This window comes from Pygocentrus nattereri, chromosome 23, assembly GCF_015220715.1.
Source record: "Pygocentrus nattereri isolate fPygNat1 chromosome 23, fPygNat1.pri, whole genome shotgun sequence".
Lineage (NCBI taxonomy): Eukaryota > Metazoa > Chordata > Actinopteri > Characiformes > Serrasalmidae > Pygocentrus > Pygocentrus nattereri.
In genome coordinates, this window is record NC_051233.1 from 20084551 (window position 1) to 20108769 (window position 24219).

The 24219-nt window shown below is 38.2% G+C and overlaps 1 protein-coding gene across 4 annotated transcripts in view; it reads left to right on the top strand.

Annotated features, from left to right (window-relative positions):
- The window catches only part of LOC108427873 (ras-specific guanine nucleotide-releasing factor RalGPS1), a 228335-nt gene that overhangs the window by 147863 nt on the left and 56253 nt on the right, over positions 1-24219 (top strand). The window lies entirely within an intron of this gene.

Sequence of the window (24219 nt, forward strand, 5' to 3'; positions counted from 1 at the left end):
TATTCAGGGTAGAAAGGACCTGCAGGGTGCTTTGAGACAAAATAGTTCCCAAATATTTTGTCCAGTGTACCATTTATCAGTGTTGCATATAAAAACTCAGGAGATTAGATTGTTTTAAATAGTAAATAAAATGACTATTTATTGATTTGGTTCCTGTCAACACTATTTTAAAGAAATCCGGCCAGTATGTTTCTCAGCAATTAGCCATTTCACACCAGACCACTCTGAATAACTGTTGACATCTCAACGACTGAATCATACATACATTCTGACAAATCAGAGGAATTCCTCTTTAAGCTCAGTAACCGAAAAGTGATTTCATAAAAAGTGGTTTTATACTTCCAGTTTTAAATAAGCTTACAGGACGTTGACCACCTCACGGCCAGTTCTGGCTAGTCCGGCTGTAGGGTACTCATATTTGGTTTTCCTTCAAAGTCTGAACATTTTGTCCTGAAAATATATAAAACAAGCACAAACACGCCCCCTTAGATTTGAATCCTGCAGCCCCCTTTGCCTCTGTTCATCCCCCTCCCCCGTACTTACTCTGTTTTTGTAGTTGCTTGGTTGTGACTGCACCGCAGAGCCTTATGGAGACCTCTAATGTGGTCTGCTGTGCTCTGTCCCTTGCCCGTGCAAAAGCCTTGGATAATAAAACAGACAGCAAAGAGGGACGCAGTCTGTCTTTAAAAAGTGCCTACAGCTGTGCTCTCTTAGTGCTCCAGGGATGCAACAATGTTGGTTAGGACTATAACAATTTTTCATCTGCTTCTTAGTGTCACAGTTCATTTTGGTTTATTTCATTTGAATTTTTCTTTTGTTTTTAGTGCACTCACATTCCAAAGAATGAAGCTTGGGCATTTCTGGTCAAATGACATGTTTTGTTGAAATTAAGAACACATCCTTTGCATGTTTTAATATACAGTTACACCTGCGCTAAGTTTAGCATCTTGAGGAAGAAATGAAACATTTTATGGCACATTTTATGTTGTATTTTCTGCAATTCAGTTGCAATTCCGCAACTCAGTATGTAAATACTGAAATCACTATCCAGCTTTCAATTCAGTGAACTGTGTAAAATGTGAAAGTTAATCATTAATTAATTAATTAATTAATCAATGCACCCTTTGCTCACAATAAGGCACTCATCTTCCCTACAAGGCGCATGGTCCCTTCCCCCTATGCAGTGTCATGACAGAAAGATAGATATATAATTTTCCCCAAATAAAAACATGAGAAATTCAGAAAATATTTTTGTTTTGAAAAAAGTCAAAAAGTGACTAAAGGTAATAAAGCAAAAAAGTCCAAATCAGTCTTGTCTCATCTTTTGAAAGATCAAAATCAAGTGCCGGTTGGAATGGACTTTTGATTTTGACACGAGTCTCATGAATGTTGTGATGTGCTGACACTGAAATAGACTCGTCTCTCATTATTAAGTTCAGCTTTTTTCACTTATGCACTAGTTTGAAAAAGCTGAAAACTGAAATATTCTTTTGTCCATTAATTGTCACTCATGTCTTGAATGTCCATCTGATATGTTTTTCTTATAAATCTCTAAATCATGAAAACCTCTAGTCCTCATGTGTGAAACACAAGGGCTAATCCTATTCAGCCCACAAAATAATTTTCATTTTCTATTATTATTAGCCAGTTCTACCCGGAGATGCACTACAGTTTCCAGCATGCACTGCAACATGTGTGTTCCAACCCTGCTTTCCCAACAACAATCTCTGGGCCTGCAGTTGCACAGAAATAAAAGACACCTGGTGTCTAGTTCAAGCAAACAGACAGTTTTAAAACAATTTATTTTTATTTATAATTGATTTTGGATAAGTGTTCAATGTCTGTTTTTCTGTTGCAATTTTGGCATATGTTGAATAAACTATGGCCCGTTCGGCTCATGGCAAAATGTTGATTAAAAGTGCAGTAAAAACACTGAAAGCCCTATTATTGGTTGGGTTTGACACCTCTGCTCTAGTCTGAATTGTATATGACTACTACTACTCTTAGTAATTAAAGCAGCTTTTGCAATTAACCCTCATTGGAACAGCAGTGCTGTTTCTTTTCTAGAGAAGTGTCTGTTTTTTGTTTCCCAAGCAATAGCAAACGATAGTTTTCATTGTCACTTACTGGTCTCATTATTTCTCATTAGTGGTAAATGTTTTGATTATCAGTCTTAATCAGGATTGGGGGTGGAGTTGAGTAGCTTGGAAAATCAGTTTTGTTAATTTCATGTAGAAGTATATGACAGTTGTTGTTGTCCAGATGGGACATGGAAAATATCATAGCGCAAATCTGAGTTTATGCCACCCGTCTCTCCTGTGCTAGAAGACAGCTGTCATGCTTCACAGCTACAGCTGCTTACAACTGGTCTTCGTTTTGGGTGAACCTTGTAACTTTGCAAAGTGGTTTTTGTGTCCACATCAGCACGCTGTTCTTCACCACTTAGGATTCCACAGGGGTGAACAGTGGGAAAGTCTGGCCGCATGTGGAATGTTCCTGTAGTCCCTGCTCTGGTCAGAGCGTTGCTTTTGTCGTGGGCCAGACAAGGAGTGTCCTGTGATTGTAGTGATGGTGTGTGGAGACATTATGAAGGCATTATGAAGATTTTTTCAAACTGGATTCGGTGGCGGTGCAGTTTAAGTGATCATGATTAAGGTCCACAATTTTAATCCCAAACAAATCTACACGGTGTGTCTGTTGTTTTTGCCTGACAAGTCATTCTGACGTAGGTGAAGTTTGACTGAACATGAAGATTACGGAGTAGTAGTAGTCCTGATTGAATTAACCTTACAGTGATGTACATTGTGTTGTTGTTATTCCTATTAAGCTTTGTATCCTGTAGTAATCTGGGCTGTCTACTTTATCCCATATGAATCAGCTGCTCAAATCTTCTGGCAAATCTAATCCAGCTTAAGCAGTGCTTGAATGTGGAAAAAAGCAATGTTGATTTGCCTGAAGGGAAACATGTATTGCTGCTTTTGTCCCTGAGAACTTTCTGCAAATGGTACACAAATAGTAAATTACTACTTAAGTAGGGTTTGGCGGTATAACGATAATAAGATGTATTTCCATATTTTAAAAAGACTGCAGTATTTTAAACGGTTTGATGGTGTTTTAAAATTATGATGTGGCAAATTCATACTCCACATCCGAACAGTCAAATAAACACATTCCACCACAGTTGTATTTTAGAGGGCTCACTGTTTAGTGTGATTAGTTGTGTGGGAGCTAGAGCTGATAGAAAGCCAGGGAAAACCTCTGAGGAATTAAGGATGAGGTTGCTCAGCAATGGCCAACAACCCAGAACACGTTTCAGTTTTCACTTCAGTCGCTCTCACACCAGACTCTCAGATGTCCTCTAAATGGGTGTAATTTTTAGCAGTTAGCTGGAACCAAGCCTGGGGTGTGTGGCACGTTGACTAAGCTATCATTAAACACTACAGTTGCTGCATTAATCACCAGCAGGTTGGATTTTGGCTTTCTGTAACTCGACTTTGCTCTCAGTTTTTATCATCTACACATGTTTCAGCAGAAGACCAGTTAGTCAGAATCAAATCTGTACTTTAGTTTGTAGCAGCGTTTGGGTCTGTAGCCAGCATGATATGCTAACATTATCCCAGAGAACAGGTTTAATTTTGCCTTTCTGTCCCTCCATCACCAGTTGTTCGACTTCATGCCTTCAGATTTGAATCATTATCATATGAACTTGTGTCAGTGCTTTCTTTAACCAGAATGGAACATGTTCTGTGGTGGGCAGAGCTGTTATCATGCTAACTAAGCGCTAATGCTAAGAACCTCCTCTCTCCTAGTTAGCAGTATTTAGCAATTGTTTGATCTGGTTTAAAAGAGTGTCTGTTTGTTTGTTTGTTTATTTATTTTTATTCATTTATATTTTAACAATGGCTTCAATTGTGCACTATATTTAGTAATTATAGGTCAGGGGCATTGAGTTGGACTCTGTGGGAGTTTTTCTGACCATGTCATGTATCATTACATATTTACATCACATGCACAGATTCATAAAGAAAGTTAGACTCAAATGTAAAGTCAACATTATACTGATGAAGAATTGGTGACATAACCGCATACGATACTATACACTGTCCTTCACCTTTTGACTGGGTTCTCTTTGAATACTCTTAACACAGACGCAATCATCAGATTCATCCGCTCAGGTCCGAAGTGGTCCGAGGCACAACAGACGCTCTGTATGTTCTTCTGGAAATTGCATACAAGTGCACATTTCCACCAGAGAGGTCTTCAAATCTTACTTAATGTAGCTAATGTCCCAACACATGAATCCACAAAGTAAAAAAGGTCAATTTTGATTTCAGGTTTGATTTAGCAGACTTTACCTCCCTGCATGCATATGTATCTATCCATCCATCCATTTTCTAAGCCGCTTCTCCGTCAGGGTCGCGGGGGGTGCTGGAGCCTATCCCAGCAGTCTTCGGGCAGAAGGCAGGATACACCCTGGACAGGTCACCAGTCCATCGCAGGGCAGACAGACACACACAGACAGTCACTCACACACCTAGGGGCAATTTAGCACGTCCAATTGGCCTGACTGCATGTCTTTGGACTGTGGGAGGAAACCGGAGAACCCGGAGGAAACCCACGAGGATCGATTTCAACCTACATTTGTTTCATTATGTAAATGTTGTATTGTGACTTCTCTCGTGACCTCTAGTTTGGGAAGCATGGCTGGTTGCAGTTAGGGCTCAGAGGTCAGTGCGGAAAGGCCAGGATTATGAGGACCGCTGCAGTGCAATGCCCTACAGATCCTGGGAGTGGAATCTTTTTTCTCGCTCATGCACAGACACCCATTCAGTCACAGACATTTTGTCTGTATGATCATTTGCTTCAGAGAGACAGCAGAACATTGACATATATAATGCTTTGGATATGTCGTTATTTTATTGTATTAGAATTGGTAGTCATGGCCTGTTTCCTTCCCAAATGAGAGTTTGTGGCTTTTTAACAGACAGGCAGATTTTCGTGTGAAAACCTTGTCAATGGCTCTAACAACAGTGCAGTGAGGCCAGACTGGAAAAGGACTTATAATGGGTAATTCCGGTTCTAAAATCTGATTGGCTGAGCCTCTTTTAAAGCCATTGTTAAACACTAGCAGTGTATGCCACAGTTGAATTAGTTGAAGTTATTAAAACCATTACACTGTTTATGAAATGATCATTGAATTTTATTTTGCTTGGCAGCCTTTTTAAACGTTAATGAACTGCAGTTCTTGCTGGAACCATTTTTTTGTGTGATTATTAGTAATAAATAAGTATTTTTTTTAACTGTTCTGTATTTTATCATGTGTTTTAGTTTTAGCTTTAAGGTCCTTACAGAGTTAAGTTAAGAAAAACATGCAAAGATACAGTATTTGCATATTTACAAATACATACTTATTTCTTTTATTGTAGCGCATTTTATTTACCACTTAATGTAGCAATGAGATTTTAACTTAAAAAATAATCTGCTTTGCATAATCCATGAGTTCCATCCACTGTTAAAGTGTATGCTTCTTGTGGAAGGGTAGTAGGAGAAACTTTTTCTAAGTAGGAGAAATTTTCTAAGCCGCTTCTCCCTCAGGGTCACGGCGGGGTGCTGGAGCCTATCCCAGCAGTTTTCAGGCAGAAGGCAGGATACACCCTGGACAGGTCACCAGTCCATCGCAGGGCAGGCAGACAGACACAAACAGTCACTCACACACTCACACCCTGGGGCAATTTAGCATGTCCAATTGGCCTGACTGCATGTCTTCGGACTGTAGGAGGAAACCGGAGAACCCGGAGGAAACCCATGCAGACACGGGGAGAACATGCAAACTCCACACAGGATCGAACAATCGAACCCAGGCCCTCCTTGCTGTGAGGCGACAGCGCTACCCGCCACGCTACCGTGCCGCCCCTAGTAGGAGAAACCATTGGGATAAAAAACATTACTTGGCAGCACACAATACCTATATTTTCTCTTCTGGTAAGGCTTTATGCTAGATGTTGGAACGTTTGCTGTGAGGATTTGATTGGATTTATTCCCAACAGCATTAGTGATGTCAGGTACTGCAGTTGGATGATTATTTCTGCCACTCCAACTCATCCGGCATGCTGACCTTAAACTCCGGTGCTGCTGCTCCTAAGTGTCCCATTCTATTCATGACGCTTTTTATTGTCATTATGCAAGCTATATGTGTGCAGTTAAACACCTATTTCAGCAATGGGTGTACCTTAAATTAGTTAACTGCACTTATAGGGAAGCAGTGTTTTGATGTTTTTATTACAAAAAAACTAATAGTGGAGAAATTAGTAAAGACCTGCTGATACAAGCACATTCAGCCTCACCCACGTTCTTTCATATATCCCTGAAATAAAACTTTGAGGCACTTGAATCACTCAGAATTCAAATGTTTGATTGACATTTTGGCTTTCTGCTTGAGGTTCCATGAATCAAGTCACATTTTGGCAGCAGTCAGCACTTTTCATCCTCAGCTGTAAAAGTAGATGAAATAAGAGCAGCTTTACAGTAAATGCAGAAATGTTTCGGAAATTTCATGGAGAAGCTGGCACGAGCATGAGCATGAGCACTGTTTTCCAGGGAGGAACTGAATGATATGGGCATCTCGCATAAAGAGAGATCAATACTGTGTGCAGTTCTGCAGTACTGACAAGAGTCCAGGGGAAGCAGGCTTGATCCCTTCTTCGCCCCATCCTCACCATTTGGAAAGCATCCAGCATGCATGTTTCCTTGTTTTCTTTGGGGAAAAGGTTTGTTTAGTTTCTTTCAAATGTAATATTTGCCGTAAATATAACCAACAATCTTGCCTTCGACTTTATGCATGTTTTGTAAATTATAAAATGGAAATTTAAATACGTTTTAATACGTTAAATACATTTTCATTCATTTTCCTGCTGGCAGTTGCTGTTATAACAATTAGATTGCTATATGCAATAATATAATTCTATAAAATGCTTTTGCATAAGTATTTTGCAAATCATGCACACATTTGTTCAGCTTCCCTGATTTTTCCATAGGTCACTGACAAAGGTAACATCAACAGAATATGCAAAGAAGTTATTGATAATTGGTAGTTTGGTATAATTCTTATATTTTAGCTGGCCACCAAAGTTAACTGTATTCTCTGAAAACAATATTTTCCTCCCGGATTGGAAACAAAAATGTCTGTAGTCTTTACTGTGATGGACCATGTTTATTAGAATTTTGAGATTTTGCCATCGGAGTTGTGATTGCAGTTGATTTTATCCGAACAAAGATAAACCAAGTGAAATGTGCTTTCTCCCTTCTTTTATGCAACACCCCAAGTTTTTACTTCACTCCAGCTGTCTTTGTCACAGTGTTTCTATGCTTGTTGTGTGCTTGATGACACAAACATTAAAATGATACAAGAATGGCAAAGTTTAGTAGCCACAAGATTTGATTGTGCTCTGCTTTTGAGCTTTGAGCTTTACTTCCCACTGTATTGGCTTTAAGAGGTGAGCAGCATGAAACAAGCATGGGGACAAGGAGCGGACTGAAAGTAGAACACATCTGTCTATAAGAAAGACGCTTTCACTTGACCTTCAAAGCTTGTAAAACTCATGTTATCAACGTCATACTGAGTCAGTGACGTCTCTCTCTCTCTCTCTTTCACACGTCACGGATTGTGTTTCAGGCTTCATTGTTAGTAGATAGAGCAAGAATTTTCTCCTTACACCCTCAGAAAAAAAGGTATGACACTGTCACTGGGGCAGTACCCTTTTTATCACAGTGGTGGTACCCTCAGGGATATATCTCAGTACCTTTAGTCAGGGAACATAACTGTACCAGAATCCACTGAAATGATATTTTCTAAGTTGTATGGACTCCACACCTCCGTCTCGCCTCCAGGCTTTTTATTTTATTGTTATGTTTCAAAACATTAGTTTATAAAAGGATACAAATGTCTATTTTCCACTAGAAAAACTTATTTAAGGTACACAGTTGGACCTTAAAACCGCTGTTGCACCTTTGAGGGTACACTTACATTGTTTGTACCTTGATGAACGAATCATGTACTTGCATGGTCCCTTTATTTCTAACAGTGTAGTATCCATTTCAAACATTGTCTATCCATCTTCCTAGCCACCCATCCAATCTCCCACCTCTCTATCCATCTACCTCCTCACCCATCCAACCAGCCATCTATCTACACATCTACCTTCCCACCCATCCAACCAGCCACCTATCCATCCATCTATCTTTCCACCCATCCAACCTGCCACCTATCGATCATCTAAAATCCCACCCATCCAATCTCCAACCAGTCTATCCATCTACCTTCCCACCTATCCAACCAGCCACCTCTCTATCCATCTGCGTTCCCACCCATCCAGTCTCCCACCTTTCTATCCATCTACCTTCCTACCTATCCAGTCTCCCACCTCTCTGTCCATCTACCTTCTCACCTATTCAATTTCCCCCCTATCTATCCATCTGTTTTTTCCAACCCACCATCTCTGTACCAACCCACCCACCCAACAGTCACTTCGTCTTTCATCTATCCACCTACCTATCCATTTACCCACTCACCAACCTATCTAAGCATAAGAACATTCAAAAAAGATTCCATGGCCTTCCATTTTTCGGCTGCAGGGACCTGAGTTTCTGATTGAAGCTCCAGAGAGGTTTCCCCATCTGCTCTTCCTGCTGTGGGTCAGTCTGAGGATCATGTTTACGTGGTTGCCCTATTCCCTGCCACATCACATAATGACTCCACCATATGTTTAAGAAGTCAGGAAAATTTGGCTGTGATTTTATTTTTTTTTCTTTCCCAGGGATTTCCTCAGTTCCACACACATACCCTTTGACCCCTGTTTCCTGACCGTATTCGACAGCCATGGATATAGGGGGGATACTTTGGTCACGAAGGAAAATCTGTAAAGGAATACTCGAACCAAACATCCTGCTCTCGCCAAAAATGAATGGAAACTAGTAGCCACCAATTAACGCAATGTTTTTATGTACATAATCTTAATTGGTGGTTGCTTATGTTCATTCATCTTCAATGGCATTAGCATTTTGGACCAAACTGTTATTTTAAAAGTCAAGGCCGTGTTTTAGTTCTGTACTGTGATGTGATTTGCATGTAAAGCCTTTGGAAGAGAGAGTCATACAGCATTATCTTACAAAATAAACCTGCTAATATGAAACACTGGAGGATCCAATCTCATTGCCATGAAGATTTACAGTTGTGGAAAAAGTTATTCATCTAGTATTACAGATAATCCCTGATTGCTATAAAAATTTATCGAACCAAACATTGGGACCATAAATTTTTATCAGAGTTTTAAAAGAAACCAAAGTATTTAAATAAAACCCGAAGCTGTTGAAGGAACACATATTTTGGGTTGCCACTAAAACTGTGGTAAAATATTTCAGACAGAAATAATTCAGCTTATAACTAACCATGACAAGAGCCTGGAGTGTACGTACTGTAAGGGAAACCAGTGTGTATTGCAGCTATATCAAGGCACATTTTGTACATTTAGTGTTTTTACATGTGTACCTCTGATCCTAAGAGTTGTTATTCTGTTAGTTAATACTCTTTCAGCACATCTTCAAGGCCTGTGCCTTGATGGATGGATGGGATGATGCGTCTAAATTCAAAATTATTTATTATATTACTCCTTAGATACTCCTGTTTTTTTCCCTGTGACTTACTCCGTCCATATGCAAGTGGTTTATTTTCTCCAATTGATCATCTGTTCTCTCCCACTTACTTTCATATTAAATCACAAGATATCTGCTCTGCTATCACAGTGGTTTTCTCCAGTTGGGTACGTTTTATTGACAGCAGGATAGCATGAGGTCAGATACTCCACCAGGCTGGCTTTGTCTGGCTGTTTCTGTTGCTGGCTGTGTTTTATGGCTGTCTATGTAAGCAGACGTTAGCTGGTTGGCAGAACATGACCCAGTAAGACCAGCTGTTATACATTAGCATCCATTCAGGCTACAGCTTGGCTCATTTCTGTACAAAGAAGGGCAGTTGTGACCTAAACAAGTACTGGGATTTTAAAATGTCATATAACAATAAAACAAAATAAAATAAATAAGAAATGCGAGTTTAGATTAAGAATTTGTCTTGGTCTCACTTTATTTGAATAGTCCACTATAGTCCTCCATAGATGATTTATAGATATTCAAAATGTAAACACACTATCTGTTGAAAGTCAGTTGATTCTAAACAGTTGTGGGGTTAGGGTTTGGGCCAGGGTGAGGTTTTGGTTTTGGGTTAGGGTTAAGGTAAGGGTTAGGATTAGATTCAGGTTATGGTCAATTTAGTAGATAATTAGTTAAATGTAACTTGACAGTAAATTAAGTATCTACAAAGCATCTAAAGTGGACTATCCAAATAAATTGTTAGCAAAGTTTTAGGATGTCCATTTACTTTAATGCTAAATTAAATCTGTGCATGAGTTTAGTATTTATGGGATAATGATGCATAAACCAGCACAGTTCAGTGAATTCAAATGGAATAGCAGCATTGTACAAAAAAGAAAATAAAATGATGTCACCCTACCTGTGACAAGAAGCCCCCCTGGTAAATCTTGCATTACTTTGTCTTTCGGTTTTACAGAATGTATATTATATTCTGATATATTAATAGTAGTAGTATTGTTGTTGTTGAGCATAATCATTGCATGTTACAGAACAGATAAGATGTGGATGTAACTCTGTCAAGCTGCTAAACTCACATTAAAAAGGTCACAAATGTTGCCTAATTCCAGCCAACAACTGCTAAAGCTAGAATGTATTTGCTATTTCTAGCCTTTCAGAGAAAAATTATTAAAGAACATGGTGTCTTTATGATGAAAATCTAGGTAGAAAAACTAGATAGGTATTTGTAAAATATGCTAATTTTTAATATGAGACTTCTAACCTGAAGTCTTTTCAGTTTAAAAATTTCCTCTCAAAACTAAACCCTCTCCCAAACCCACTTTTCTTGTACAAAGTCCAGGAATGGCAACATTAAGAAGATACTTCAGAATGAATAAGAAGTAAATATGTTGAGATTAGATTTCAAGATTCAAGTATTTTATTGTTGCATGCACAGTAAAACAAGCAGTTACACTGCACAATGAAATTCTTACTTTTCATACATAAATAAGCAGACTTAATATTTTTAATATAATAATATTTATAATAAATTAATTTTACTCCATCTCTTTATCAGGAGACAAATTGAGGGAGTGTGTGGAGAAGTGACAGCTTAAACTGGGTGGCTTTTTCCACCAACTTACCTACGTTGAAAATGGAGTTGGACTTACTTTGGGGGGAAAAAAGGGTTTAAAAAAATAAATCATAATAGGACCACTCTTAACACGGCTTTTGGAATTTGAAAAAAACAGATGAGTACAGTTTGTTTCATTCATTTCAGTCTCTGTGTGACAGATCAATTTAATGTTAGCACATATTTCATTACAGAGCTCAGCAAAATAAACCCCCACATGCTTAAGAAATTACTGTCTAACAGCTTAGTTTTGCTCCATGTCAACGTTTTCTTTGCACCGGTTGTCGGAAGTCTGCTTTCAGCGCTCTCCTTGCTCATTCATCCCCTACAGCTAGTAGTGAACAGTCAGCAATGCACAGTCGTCAGCAAGGTGTAAGCTGAGCTGTAGTTTGCTCCAGATTTAATAAAGCCTTTAGATGGAATACCAGCAACACAGAAGCTTCTGGCTATATGGCTGGGTCAGAAATGTGAGTTGTGCAGAGGCTCTACTACACATACTATAGATTTACTTGTTTTGCAGATGAAGTGTGGGGATATGGCCTTTTTAAACTTTTAAACAAAAGCATGGTGCAAATGCTATATTAATTATTTCTTGAAACTCATTGGAACAAGTGAGGAAATTCTCTGGAAAGTGCAGATATAACTCGTAACTTTGCTTAATCAGGCTTAAATGATAAATATGTAGTAATTACAACTAATACTTGGTGCATACTTTGCAAATTCAGTATGTAAATACAGAGTGAAAAATACCAGGTAAATTACAAAGTAGTGACAACTACTACAAACAGCTTCATTAAATACATGCATATGTGTTTGAAAAGTACAGTTTCTACAGTAATTCCTTCCATATTTATTGGCATGTTTAGCAGTAGGGACTCTGTAGTACTGTGGTAACAGGACTGTAAAATAGTACATAAAATTTACACAGTAACTAACTGTTCTCTTATTGTCATCACATGCAGAAATTAACCAGACATACTAGCAGGTACATACTAGTGAGTCCTCTGTAATAAATTTAAAACAGGGCCATAAAGTAAAGTTAAACTTTGTGCATAGTAGTTAAACAGTCACCGCCTGTTTAGGATGTGTTTATGGAATCTCTTTCTACCTAAAAGCGTGATCACAAAAACATGCTGTTTTGACATTTTGACGTTGAATTTGATTAAAGGTTATTGTGTGTACAAGCTATTCTGTCATTTCTTGACAAACAGAAAACGTCTGCATTGCAGACATGAGCCTAACAATCCAGAATGTAAATTTAATGTCACCATATTATTACATCATTGACATGAAGTTACATGTGTAACAACATTTGAATAATAGGCCATAATAATTATATGATAATAATAATGATATCATTAATAATAATGAAGAATAGGATATAATAATAATAGGCCAAAATAAAGGTGTGTTTTTTTGTTGTTGTTTTTTTTTTTTTTTTTTTGAGTGTTTAGGCCCAAAGTAATTGGGTCATGTTGCTATAGACACAGTCAGTTCATATCCATTCCCTCACCCCATTTTTTTGTTCTGTCTGATTGCCGTCTGCTTCTTTGTTTATGTTTTGACTATGAACTTGGCTACCAATGGCCAAACTGCACCCCTACCCCCACCCCCATTTTTAACTGCCGACACTCAAGCACGCTGAGGATTGTTTTACCATGGGCTCCCTTCTCTCCAAGGTTCAGGACCACCACCACCCCAAGCCCCGCCTCCATTTTCCCTTCTCTGCGCATGGTGAGCATATCATATAAGCTTTGTTATTGTTCCCCTCAACAGTTCCTCAGTCTGGAGGGGACAAAATATTTACAGCCGTAATACGCTTTAGGCGATATAACTAGAACCTAGGAGCACGTTATGTACTTCACACTACTAGCTCTGTGTAGACCCTCAAGCCCATTGCCATCTGATTTATCCTATGCAAAAATCAAGGGTTAGAATGCTGAAAACTGTGGCCCATTTACATGGCCTGGCCGGCTGCGCTCAAACTGAAAACATACAGGTATCCCTTTCTTCTGCGCCTTTCCTAATGGTGAGAGAGCCATCCAGGCATGATGTCAGCTCATTAGCCTGCATCAGCCTAAACAATCTGGTCATTATACTCGATGTAACAGGTCTGCCTGGACACTGCTGTCATTCATCTTGGGGAACATTAAAGAGATCTAACTAGGCCACAGGCTCCTACCATTACACCTTCAAAAGAGAATATAATTGCCTCTCTGCTCAACGGACTCAACATACCAGTTTAATGCTTTGCATGTGGATAATCTAGGATAAGTCGTTTCCTTTTGAGCTTTGTGAGGTACTTGGACCTGGCTGATTGTTCAAAAGTGATGAGAGTGTTTTGGGGCTGCGATAATATTTTAGCTTTAGCGGTTACTTTTCACTATTCCAGAGCAGTACTATATTTTTAACAGGTTCATAGTCAGTGTGCATAGATTATAGCCCCATCAATATATCCGTATACTGATAAAATCAGCTGATGTTAAAGTTTTATTAAGTAATTCACTGGTATCACTGACAAAACACACATTACTTTGAAGTCACTTGTTTTATATTATAATAATAACACACAGCTAATGTGAGCAAAATCACACTTTGGTTCAAATAACATGTGGTATGGAAACTTTTAGCTTTATGATAACATCATTTATAATAACAAAAATACAAAACACAATCAGTAATGGTTAGGAAACCATTTCTGAATGTTATTGCTGTAGTGTCAGGGCTGGCAGGCAGGCTGTAAGTAAAATTCATCATAAGTAGGATAAGTGTTTCTGTTTTTCTGTCTCATTTCAGTCAAATTAGATACTATAAAAAAGTCACGAAATAAGTGAAAGCATTGCCCCATTTTAAGTTCATAATTCAGTGAATGTCAAAACATCAGTCTACCAACACTCCTTGTTAATCAGTGCTGCTAGCTAGGAGAGAGGAGCTAGTTAGGATTAGTTTGGTTAGTTAGGTTAACTTGGAACATGCTTGATTCTGGCTTAATAAAGCAGTAACACAAGTTCGCATGACGATGAAGTCAAGCAGCTGGTGTTAGAGAGACAGAAAGCCAAAATTAAAACTATTCTGTTGTGTTTGGATCTGTAGCCTACTAGCTAGCTTAAAATTAGTTTAGCAAGCAGGATGTAGATTCAGTCACTGCCACACAACACAGTGCAGGGTTGATCCTGACTGATGATCTACTGAAACAAATGTAGACAATAAAAACTCTGTATGAGAGAAAGTGACAATCAAACCTGTTGATGTTTGGATCTGTAGCATTTCAGCTAAGCTAACAATATCTGTTACACATTGTTTTCTGAGATATTTTCTGGCCCTTGTTTTTCCTCTCTTTTCATCAATCCATGACCCCATCAATCACCAATCCAAACCACCAATCACCACCAGTCCTGGCTGAAATATGAATGTGAAATGTGTTATTTTAGATAGACCTGGAACAGACATTTATCATCATTTTGAAAGACTGTCATCATTTTAAAAGTTGAACTATAAGGTTTGAGGTATGGGAGACCTCTTTGGTGGAAATTTACATTTCAAAGAGAACTCCATCAAATCTTGGTGAAGGTTGTGTGTTCCAAGGATGTAAGTGTATTATCTACTGTTGTCATTGTATTCTCATCAATATAACGCTGATGTTACATTTGAGACCTAAACATCAAGCTGGATCTTCTCTTTGAGCCTGTGCATGTACTGCATAAGGATGTATGGCCCAAAAACATCAGCAAAATCTGACCTGACATCTTGTACATTTGAATTACTATTTCAGACTTTGCAGGGTGACTCATAGTAGCACACAGTCACCATATTGTAGTATGATTTTGTTCTCCTGACTCAAGAATGCTACTTATTTGAACTTCAACACAAACCCTACATCTTTAAATCTTATGATATACCACTGTTATACATCCCATCACTACTAGACCATGCTCCCATGACCCATGTTGCTTTCCTAACATGTACACAAACACACATAAATTTACCACAATGAAGGTCTAGCCACCCTCCTTCCATCACCTCCTAAACTTTGTTCTCCAAGCAGCCATAATACTCGGTCTGTCTGCTCTGACTTATCGCCATTGCAGGCAATGTTGTTAACCAGCAGTGGACCCTGAAATAGCCACAGCCTCTGGCGCTGACATAAGCACCCACTAAAGAACTAACGAGCTGACGCACCTGGCATTTAGGTGGAAGAGATAAGCGACTGTGTTATGTGAAAATTAAATGGAGCGTTACCTAGTAAAGCTGTAGAAACCTGTGTGAGTCGACAAGTTTCTAAGATACACAATGAAACCAGAGAGCTAAAGGAAGAGTGAGTGTAAACATGATCTGGGGGCATGTAGGAGGTTGTGACTCACTCACCTGGGCCTGGTTTCTCAAGATCATAGGGGGTTTTCGTTGGACGCATGGTTAAATATAAGGGTGTTTTAAGGAGTCATTTGTAGTGATCCCATAGAAACACTTGTAGTTCCTAAAGAATTTTTCAATAGCTAGTTGTTAAAAGACTTCTTATGAACGAGCTATGAGAGTATGACGAGCCCTTTAAAGTTCATCCACATAATGTAAAAGTTCTATACACATTACTGGTCAATGTTCAAGCCAAAAAACTTTGGGAAATCTTTATTTTTAAGAATGTGGTGGAGCAAAATCACAAAGCTTTTCTCTCTCCCTCATTGTGTAATGCTCGTTGTGCTTATTTTTTGTAGATCATTGAGTTACACTTGTTTCTAGTGTAATAAATATATCTCCTCAGTTATCAGCTTAATAAGGCTTTTATCACTAGTTATATTTACTCAGTTACATGTATGTAAGTAATGTTTTTGGCTTTGGTTTTGTATTTCTCTGACTATTTTGTAAGTTGCACTGTGTAAGATTTTTTTTTAATTGAAAGCAGAGGCATTAGGAGCATCAGGAGGAAAAATAATAGTACACTACCATAGTCTTTTAAAAGTCAGGAGCATTGGGTCTGATTTATTACCATCACCCATATAGCCCTAAAAGGAAGGCTCAGCTGCATGTTTAAGTCTCAAAAGCAAAATCAACATTATACTGATGAAGATATGATAACAATAGTAGATAAATCACTTACATACTCAGAAGACATGTCCTTCACCAAGTTTTAACTGAGTTCTCTTTGAATTCTCTTTCAACACAATCTTCAGATTCATCCAATCAGGGAAGGGGTCCAAAATACAACCAATGCTGCAATGTTGCATATTGCGGCTTTAAATGACAATACATTCACTTCTGCTCGAGTAAATTTGCATGAGTGCCACTTTAGCCTTTCAAGGCCTTTCATGTTGAGTTACTATTTCAAAAAGATTCAAAGTGCCATATTTTTACAACCATGAGGTACCTAGGAACCAATCACATACCAATTGAAAGAGGGGGTCATACAGATTGGCAGTATGGCAGTGCGTCTCCAACAGCTCACAACATTCGTCGTTGGTACCAACAGTTACAAGAAAAAGGTCACCAGCATCACAAGATCTCATGCCATGTGACTTTTGTTTGTGGGGGTATGTTAAGGATTCTTTATATGTGCCACCAATCCCAAGAACACTGGGTGATCTCGAATCAGCTGTGAGTACAGTAAGATTTGACATGCTCAATCGAGTATGGGATGAATTTGACTGTGGTATTGATGTTGTTCATACAGCTTTAGGAGGTCATATTGAGCCCTTGTAAAATTAGATAATAAACTTTCTGCTCACTTAAGCCATTTACAATTTCCTGCATTGATCTGTAATGATTGAGTGAAATAAATAATTGTAAAATCAGATCAATCTTTTTGAATCACCAAATATTTGCTGTATTACAGAGATACTAATCAATTTGTATTTTTTTTCTTTCATTCTGTTCTGTTTGTGACAGCATCTTTACTGCTTTGCTGTTACTTGTACCTCTCAGATTTAACCTTTAGCATTTTATTTTAGACCAAAAGGATATCAATAATTGAACACTACCACCGCACACACTGCAGTATGCACACATATTATTGCACTGTCCCTGTAGATCTGAACTGAATAAAGTAAAAAAGAGCAACAATACATTTACTTGTGGGTTTGGACTACTTTACCTACTTTTAGTAAATTAGGGCAGTGAAAATAAACCTTGCAGCAAAAGATTGTTCCTGAAGTGAGGCTACAAACATGTATTTCAGCCAAGCCTTTCTAACATTACAGTTTTAGGTGATATATTACTATTTATATACAACAAGACTTTAAGCTTGCACTGAGGAGCTGAAAACCTTGACTTCCCTTAAGTGGATAATCACATAATTTATTGTAAGAGTTTGTAAGTTGTGTTAAATCTATAAACATTGGTTGAACGGAAACAGCTTAAGTTGTCACTGAGCATTTACACGCATGCTAATGTTCTGTGTCTTTTGTTGTGCCGGTCCGGACGCAAGTAGCAGCGATCAGAGCGTTATTGTGTTCAAACATGATATGATGCATTGCAACAGGCCCTCTGCTTAGCATCATAAACTCACACAGCTGTCAGCTGGGATTACGCCATATCTGCCCCTGCGCCAAATGACATGCTCTCTTGCCTAGTTTATCTCTGCCAGCTGCAGGTTCACGTTACCTTGCCTGGATTTGTAACTCCTCTGGACCACCCTGAGCTTACATCTGACAGCACAGAGGGATGTGATAAACACACTGCTGAAAAATTAAAAAGACATTTGGAACATTGTTAAATTCACATACATTGTTTTGAATAATCCCCTATCCAGCTCCCAAAACAAATTATAGATGACATTATGCAGATTGTGAAACTCACAAAAAGGTTTTGCAACAGTCAAAGTTTCCGCTGGAGAGAAATATGGGATAGCATTTCCTAGGAATCCTGTATTCATTATGCTTTATAAATTAGCTCATAAAGCCTGGTAAGAATGGTTGGATAGCTGCTTATAAGTAGTTATAGTTACATGCGTAACATGCATAACAAGAGTATGTATCTTAATAATCTCAGGTTTCATAACACAGTATAATCTGCATTCATAAAAGCATTTTTAACATACATGTTTCTTATATTGCATACAATTACAAGGTATATGTTCTGCATCACAACAAATTCAGGTAAACATTTATTGTCTTATAATGTCACGATTGGCCCCTCCCAGTCTCCTCATGTGCTTTGGTTTACCTTTTAGTCCTGTCGTGTGCTTTTGTTTTGGTATCCCTAGTCCTGCCCCTTGTTTTGTGCTTCTGCCCCTGATTGTTCCCACCTGTTTTCCACCTGCGTCCGGTTATCCCTCATTATCCCTGTTTGTATTTAAGCGCTGTGTTTTCCTGAGTTTCTTGTTGGGCTTTGTTTGATATTTGATTGTGTTTGATATGTTGGATGTATTGTGTTGTATTCTCGTGGTTCTTGTATGAGGTTTTGTGTTCATTTTGTCATGTCTGTCCCTCCTGCTCTCTGTATCGGCTGTTTGAACCTGGATCGTTTTGACCATGACCCTGGATTTGCCCATAATAAAAGTCGCTTATCTCAGCACATGCGTCCGCCTCATCGCTCCCCACCGTTACATATAATCTCTTCCCCCACCAACAGTTATGGGAGAGATGGACCCTGGTCAAATCATGTAATCTTGCTTTAAGTTATACTTTTTTTTTTTTTTTTTTAATCCCACAAACGGGGAAATTCCACCTCCGCATTTAACCCATCCGTGAAGTGAAACACCACATACACACTAGTGAATACACACACACTATATATATATACGCATATGTTTGTGTCAAGCAGTGGCCATACATGTCAAAAAATCTCTATGATAATGCAAATTTCTTGCGGCATCTCTATGATATTCTAATTTTGTTTGTAAGCTCTAAGCTAACAGTGATTTGCATGTCTATTTTTCAGTCATTCTAGATTAAATGTAGATGTTCTTAGGTCTTTAAAGTTGTTAAAATACATTTTAGCATGTATTTTACCTAGTAGCAGTTTCACAGTGACTTAGTACTGAGCTCAGGTATAGAACTGTCACTGTTTGCCATTTCTAGCAACGCATTGATTAGACTGCTGCTCATATTAAGACAGTGACCTATCTAGGACTAGAGTGATGTTTTTCCCACAAATTTAGTTCTGCCTGTTGAAAATCAAAACTTGATTGGTTGATTTCTCTGTCGCTTCATAATTATGTTGAAAGTTAATCAAGAGCTTCTTTTGAGCTCCTGAATTGTTAACCAAAGCGTAGTTATATCTATCTAGATACACAGAGAAACACAATTCCTTATTGACCAATTTTCCACTGGCATTTCAAGAATTGAACCTTTTCGTTCACATCAAAACTTATAGAATATTGCAGTACTTTCTGAGTTTAACTAAAAGCATGATTCTCTATTAAATAAAAATAAACAGAAATTTCAGACATTAATTTTTAGTTTCCAGAAATCATTAGGCATTCTCCAAAGGCCTTTTCACTCTGGTATCTGCATATTAATTACCAAGCCTGGATAAATCCTGTTTTTGGCCTTAATCCCACTGGAGAAGCTCCAACTAACTGAGAAATAATGAAACTACATTAAACTACGCATTGTTATTTGATTCATTGTTGTTTTTTTTAAATTGCTGTAACAGTTGACTGATTAGATTCATTTATCAGCATTATGCTATTTTGTCATTACACTGAGCTGCATAGTCTATGTCGGGATACACCAGCAAGTGTCATGATACAACCTAATGCCAGAAATAAAATCAGTGTCACTCGACAAAATACGTTATTACATCCTTTATAAAGAACACACTTTTACACATTTTAATGAACAATTACTGTTTGGTTGCTAAATTTAACACAATTAGTAGAAAATACAACATAAAGCGTGGCCAGTACAGGAAATTATGACAACTTTTGTGTTTTTGTTGTTGTTGTTTATTAACCTCAGCAAATTAAAAAAAAGGATTTTCAGTTTTAAAAAAAGTATTTGTTTGTTCCCTGTGTTATCCTCCACTGCTTCATTGAAAATGTTTATTTTCTCTAGTCATTGGCATTTTGCACAGTGATAATGCGTGTTTTAAAACACCCTAGTGAACGTTCTTATAGTAACAAACAGAGACTGATGAACACCTTTTTTGCCACATACACCACATAAAATATGCATTGATGTGACCAAAATGTGCACTAACACCGCTCTGAAATTAACATTCGATTCACTAAGCTTGTGTGGAGGACAACAAAATGCCCAGAGGGTCGCCTACTAACAATGTGCTCATGAGATACAGTTTTAAAGGCGCAGTTGAGAACTGAATATATATATATATATATATATATATATATATATATTGCTACTGCATCACAGCATTTTATTTATCTTTTTTTTTTTTGTTGTTGTTGTTCTTTCAGCACGTTTTTGAGGTTTATGTCTCCATCTTGCTCCATGTTGACATTGCTAAAGGAAGCCTTGATACCTGGTTTTAAAATGCACCCAAATGAAACTGTCTTAAGCTAGTTAGCTACCTATTATCAAATTAAAAGTAAAATGTAATCAGCTACACTTAAAATATTGGGACCCATTTTTGTGTTATCCTTGCTTCTATGTGTGAGGAAGAGAAGCACATTTTGTGTTCTTCCATGCTCATGGCCTACAAAGGCTTGTCTGACAGTTTTGTGTTTGTTAGTGTTAAATTATATGTGTGTTTCCTAATTTGGCCTTGTCTGATGTACTGGAGCAGCAACTCTTCATTCCCAAACAATTCCTTCTGTTCTTCCGGTCCTATATATTTCCTTTTTTTTTTTTCCTGTATTCATTTTGCTCTTCTGTTGCTCACTGCCCTATCCTCTGTCTGCATGAACCCAGGTCAGCTCAGATCAATGTTTTTTCTGGACATTTGACCTCCCATAAATACCATAACATGTCTGGAATAGTGTTCACATTTCAGCAATCAACCACAGTGCTTGGCAACTCTCTGGTCTGACCAGTCCACTCATGTCCCCCTGGCTCCAGCCTCCACATTCTGGATGCAAGCTTGTGTTCATTTGTCATCAACATGGGAGCCATGTCTAGTCTGGGCAGGTTTTTTTATTGGCATGATTTATGTCCATTTGCAGATGGGTGCCAAGTTATGTCTGCATCTAATTGATGTGTTTATGTGCCCATTGTCTTAGAATGATGATGAGGAAAGCAGGGTTCTGAACCTCAGTGTTGCAGAAGAATGAGAAGCTCAGGATCCATCAGTCAGCCTTGGGGTTGGTTGTGGCTAGAGGTGGGCATAGTTTTTAAGACTTTTAAGACTGATTAGATTTGGCATTAAATCCAGCACCATTTAAAGCTGAGTGACTGGACCATGTTTACTTAATAGATTATTCCTTGTGTAAGCAACATGTAAACAATAGCATAAGAGTAATTCCTCCACCATAAAAAGGGGCAAGTTACTCAGTTGTTGTTTCAGCATTTTTCTGTGATTTGCTGCCAAAATTAATGCCATTTTCAACCAAAGTGGTGACCACTTCCTGGCCTTTTATACCCAATTTTGTACGAAACACAGTGCAAACAGCAATTTTAGATTGCTAGATGGGATTGTGGCGAGAGGCATGTTAGCAGGTTCTAGCTTAAAAAAAACAAAAAAAACAAAATGCTACATTCATGCTGTATTGCGCAGTTTAGGTCCCATTGATCGCACTATATTCCAACTTGTAGACCTACTCCAGCAGCAGTTGTCCTTGAATGGCCATGGACACTAAGCTAGTAAAAAGTCACAGAATATTAGCTTGTAGCTAGCCTTTGCTACCCACCAATAGTAATTTTCTATGTGAAAAACACTGTTGAGGTTTACATTGGTTCTGTAGTTGTGCTTTGTTTTTAAGTGACTGGAACAAATCAGTCATTGCGATAAAAATGTGAGGTGACATATTGATGTAATGCTTCAAAGTGGTGGATTGAAAAGTCATTTGTCTCTTGGCATCTACTGTGGATGAAATGAAGTGCTACGTCATCAGGCTTTCCTCTCTGGGCTTTTCAACACCACAGCTTGTTAATTCAATTCATGCACAGAAACGGGACTTTTGGAAATGATTTACAATGTACTAAAGAGGATTCAGGCTGAGAGACTTTGCAGAGTAGGTGAGTATGCTGTTGCGTCTATGAAAGAGGTGTTGTTTTGGGGAGAGAGCGTTGAGTCAGACCAAACACACACACAAAAAATCAGAAAGCTCTGAATGATGGTGTGGAGTGCATAAGCAGGGCTGCTAGGCAGACATGGTCTGTCACTGGTTCCTTCAGGAACATGTTATTTAAGAGCTGATATTGTACAGTTCTCTGATTTATGCTTCAAAAGCAGTGGTTCTCAATTAATGGTCATGCTCCCCTCCAAAATATCTGCAAAATAACCCTGTGGCTCAATATCAGCTGTCCTCCTAACTAGACCTAAGGACGTCTTTAATTGATTTCAAAATAAGCCTATAGTTCTATACCAACTGTCCTGCCAACCAGACTTGAGTGACTTGACTTCATATCATGACAGACATGACTTAATTCATATCCGAAATTATCGTGTGGCTCTATGCAAACTTTTTTTGGTAACCAGACCTAAACTAGTCTTAATTAATCTCCAAAATTATCACATAATTCTCTACCACCTGTCTTCCTAACCAGACCTATCCAGTTTTATTCATCTGTAAAATTCTTCCATAGTTGTGTACCAACTGTGCCATTAACCAGACATAAACACAGTCTTATTAATCTCCAAAATTATCCCGTTGTTCTAAAGCACCTTTCTTGCTGATCAGACCTAAACTTTAATATCTCCAAAATGATTCCAGTTTAATCCCTTCTCTACTGTTATCCAAACCAAAACACAGCTGTGTCAGTCTCTAATTCATACATCTTTAACTTGCAAATTAGCATGTTATACATCACGTTCATTCAGTAGGAAACTACTGTTCTTGTTTAAATGAATCAACCAAATTGAATGTATTTGCTACATCTTGTTTTTTATCTGTGTCTTGAGATTTCTCAGGGAAACTGGAGCACAGTTGTGTACTACCCTTACCCTGCCAGTATCTGTCTTCCCCTGTATACTGTGACCGCGAAGGCCAGTCCACTGAAGGACGTTACTTACTGCAGATGTGCATGACTTGAGGCCAGCCAAACCGCTGTGCTGAATCCTGTGTGGTTCTGTTTGAGCTAAGCAGTTATGTATTTACCCTCCTGCTGCTGCTAAATATTCGTTTCCATATTTTGGAAAGCTGCTGAAATATTGAAATGAAAGTATGCCCTCATGCTCTTTGATGTGTATGTGTGTGTGTGTGTCTGAATTTGATGCAGTAAAGAACTGGAAGCCACAGTAATAGTTACAGCTTGAATGAGTAGGTATAAGAGAAGACATTCATGGTGGTTGTGGTCAAGGAATGACTCCAGCAATATATTAACATGTCAGTTGCACATGCACAGTTCCAGAAGAGGTTACTCAAAGAGAACTACTCTGTAGTTTTATTGTTGCATACGAAAAGTAAGAAGTCATGAAGTTATCCATCTATATGTGCTATTTATTATTAGCTTCTGTCATCTCAAAGCTGCTGACTACACCTTGGTGTTCTTTGGAACCTTCTGGTTCTGCCTTTGCCCACCTCCCTCATTATCTTCTACACCTGTGTCTTGTTTGTTTGTCATCCATGTTTTGTAGATACACCAAGTTGCCTGCCTTTTGCACATTGTATTATGTTCACCTACCCTAGGTCGTGCTGTGATGGACCTACCTTGTAAAAGGGAAGCGCAATGATATCAAAATCACATTGGTATTAAAAAAAGATCAACCACTACGCCACTGTGCTAAAACGTTTGCATTATGTTGATTTTACTGCATTTACTGCATACTTTACATTACATACTAAACATTACATTTCTCTATAATGCTAATCAAGGTAGATTTATGTATTTACATTGGTATTGGCAGAAATGTACTTGAAGAATATTGGACATCAGCCCATACTTCCCATATCGGTTCAT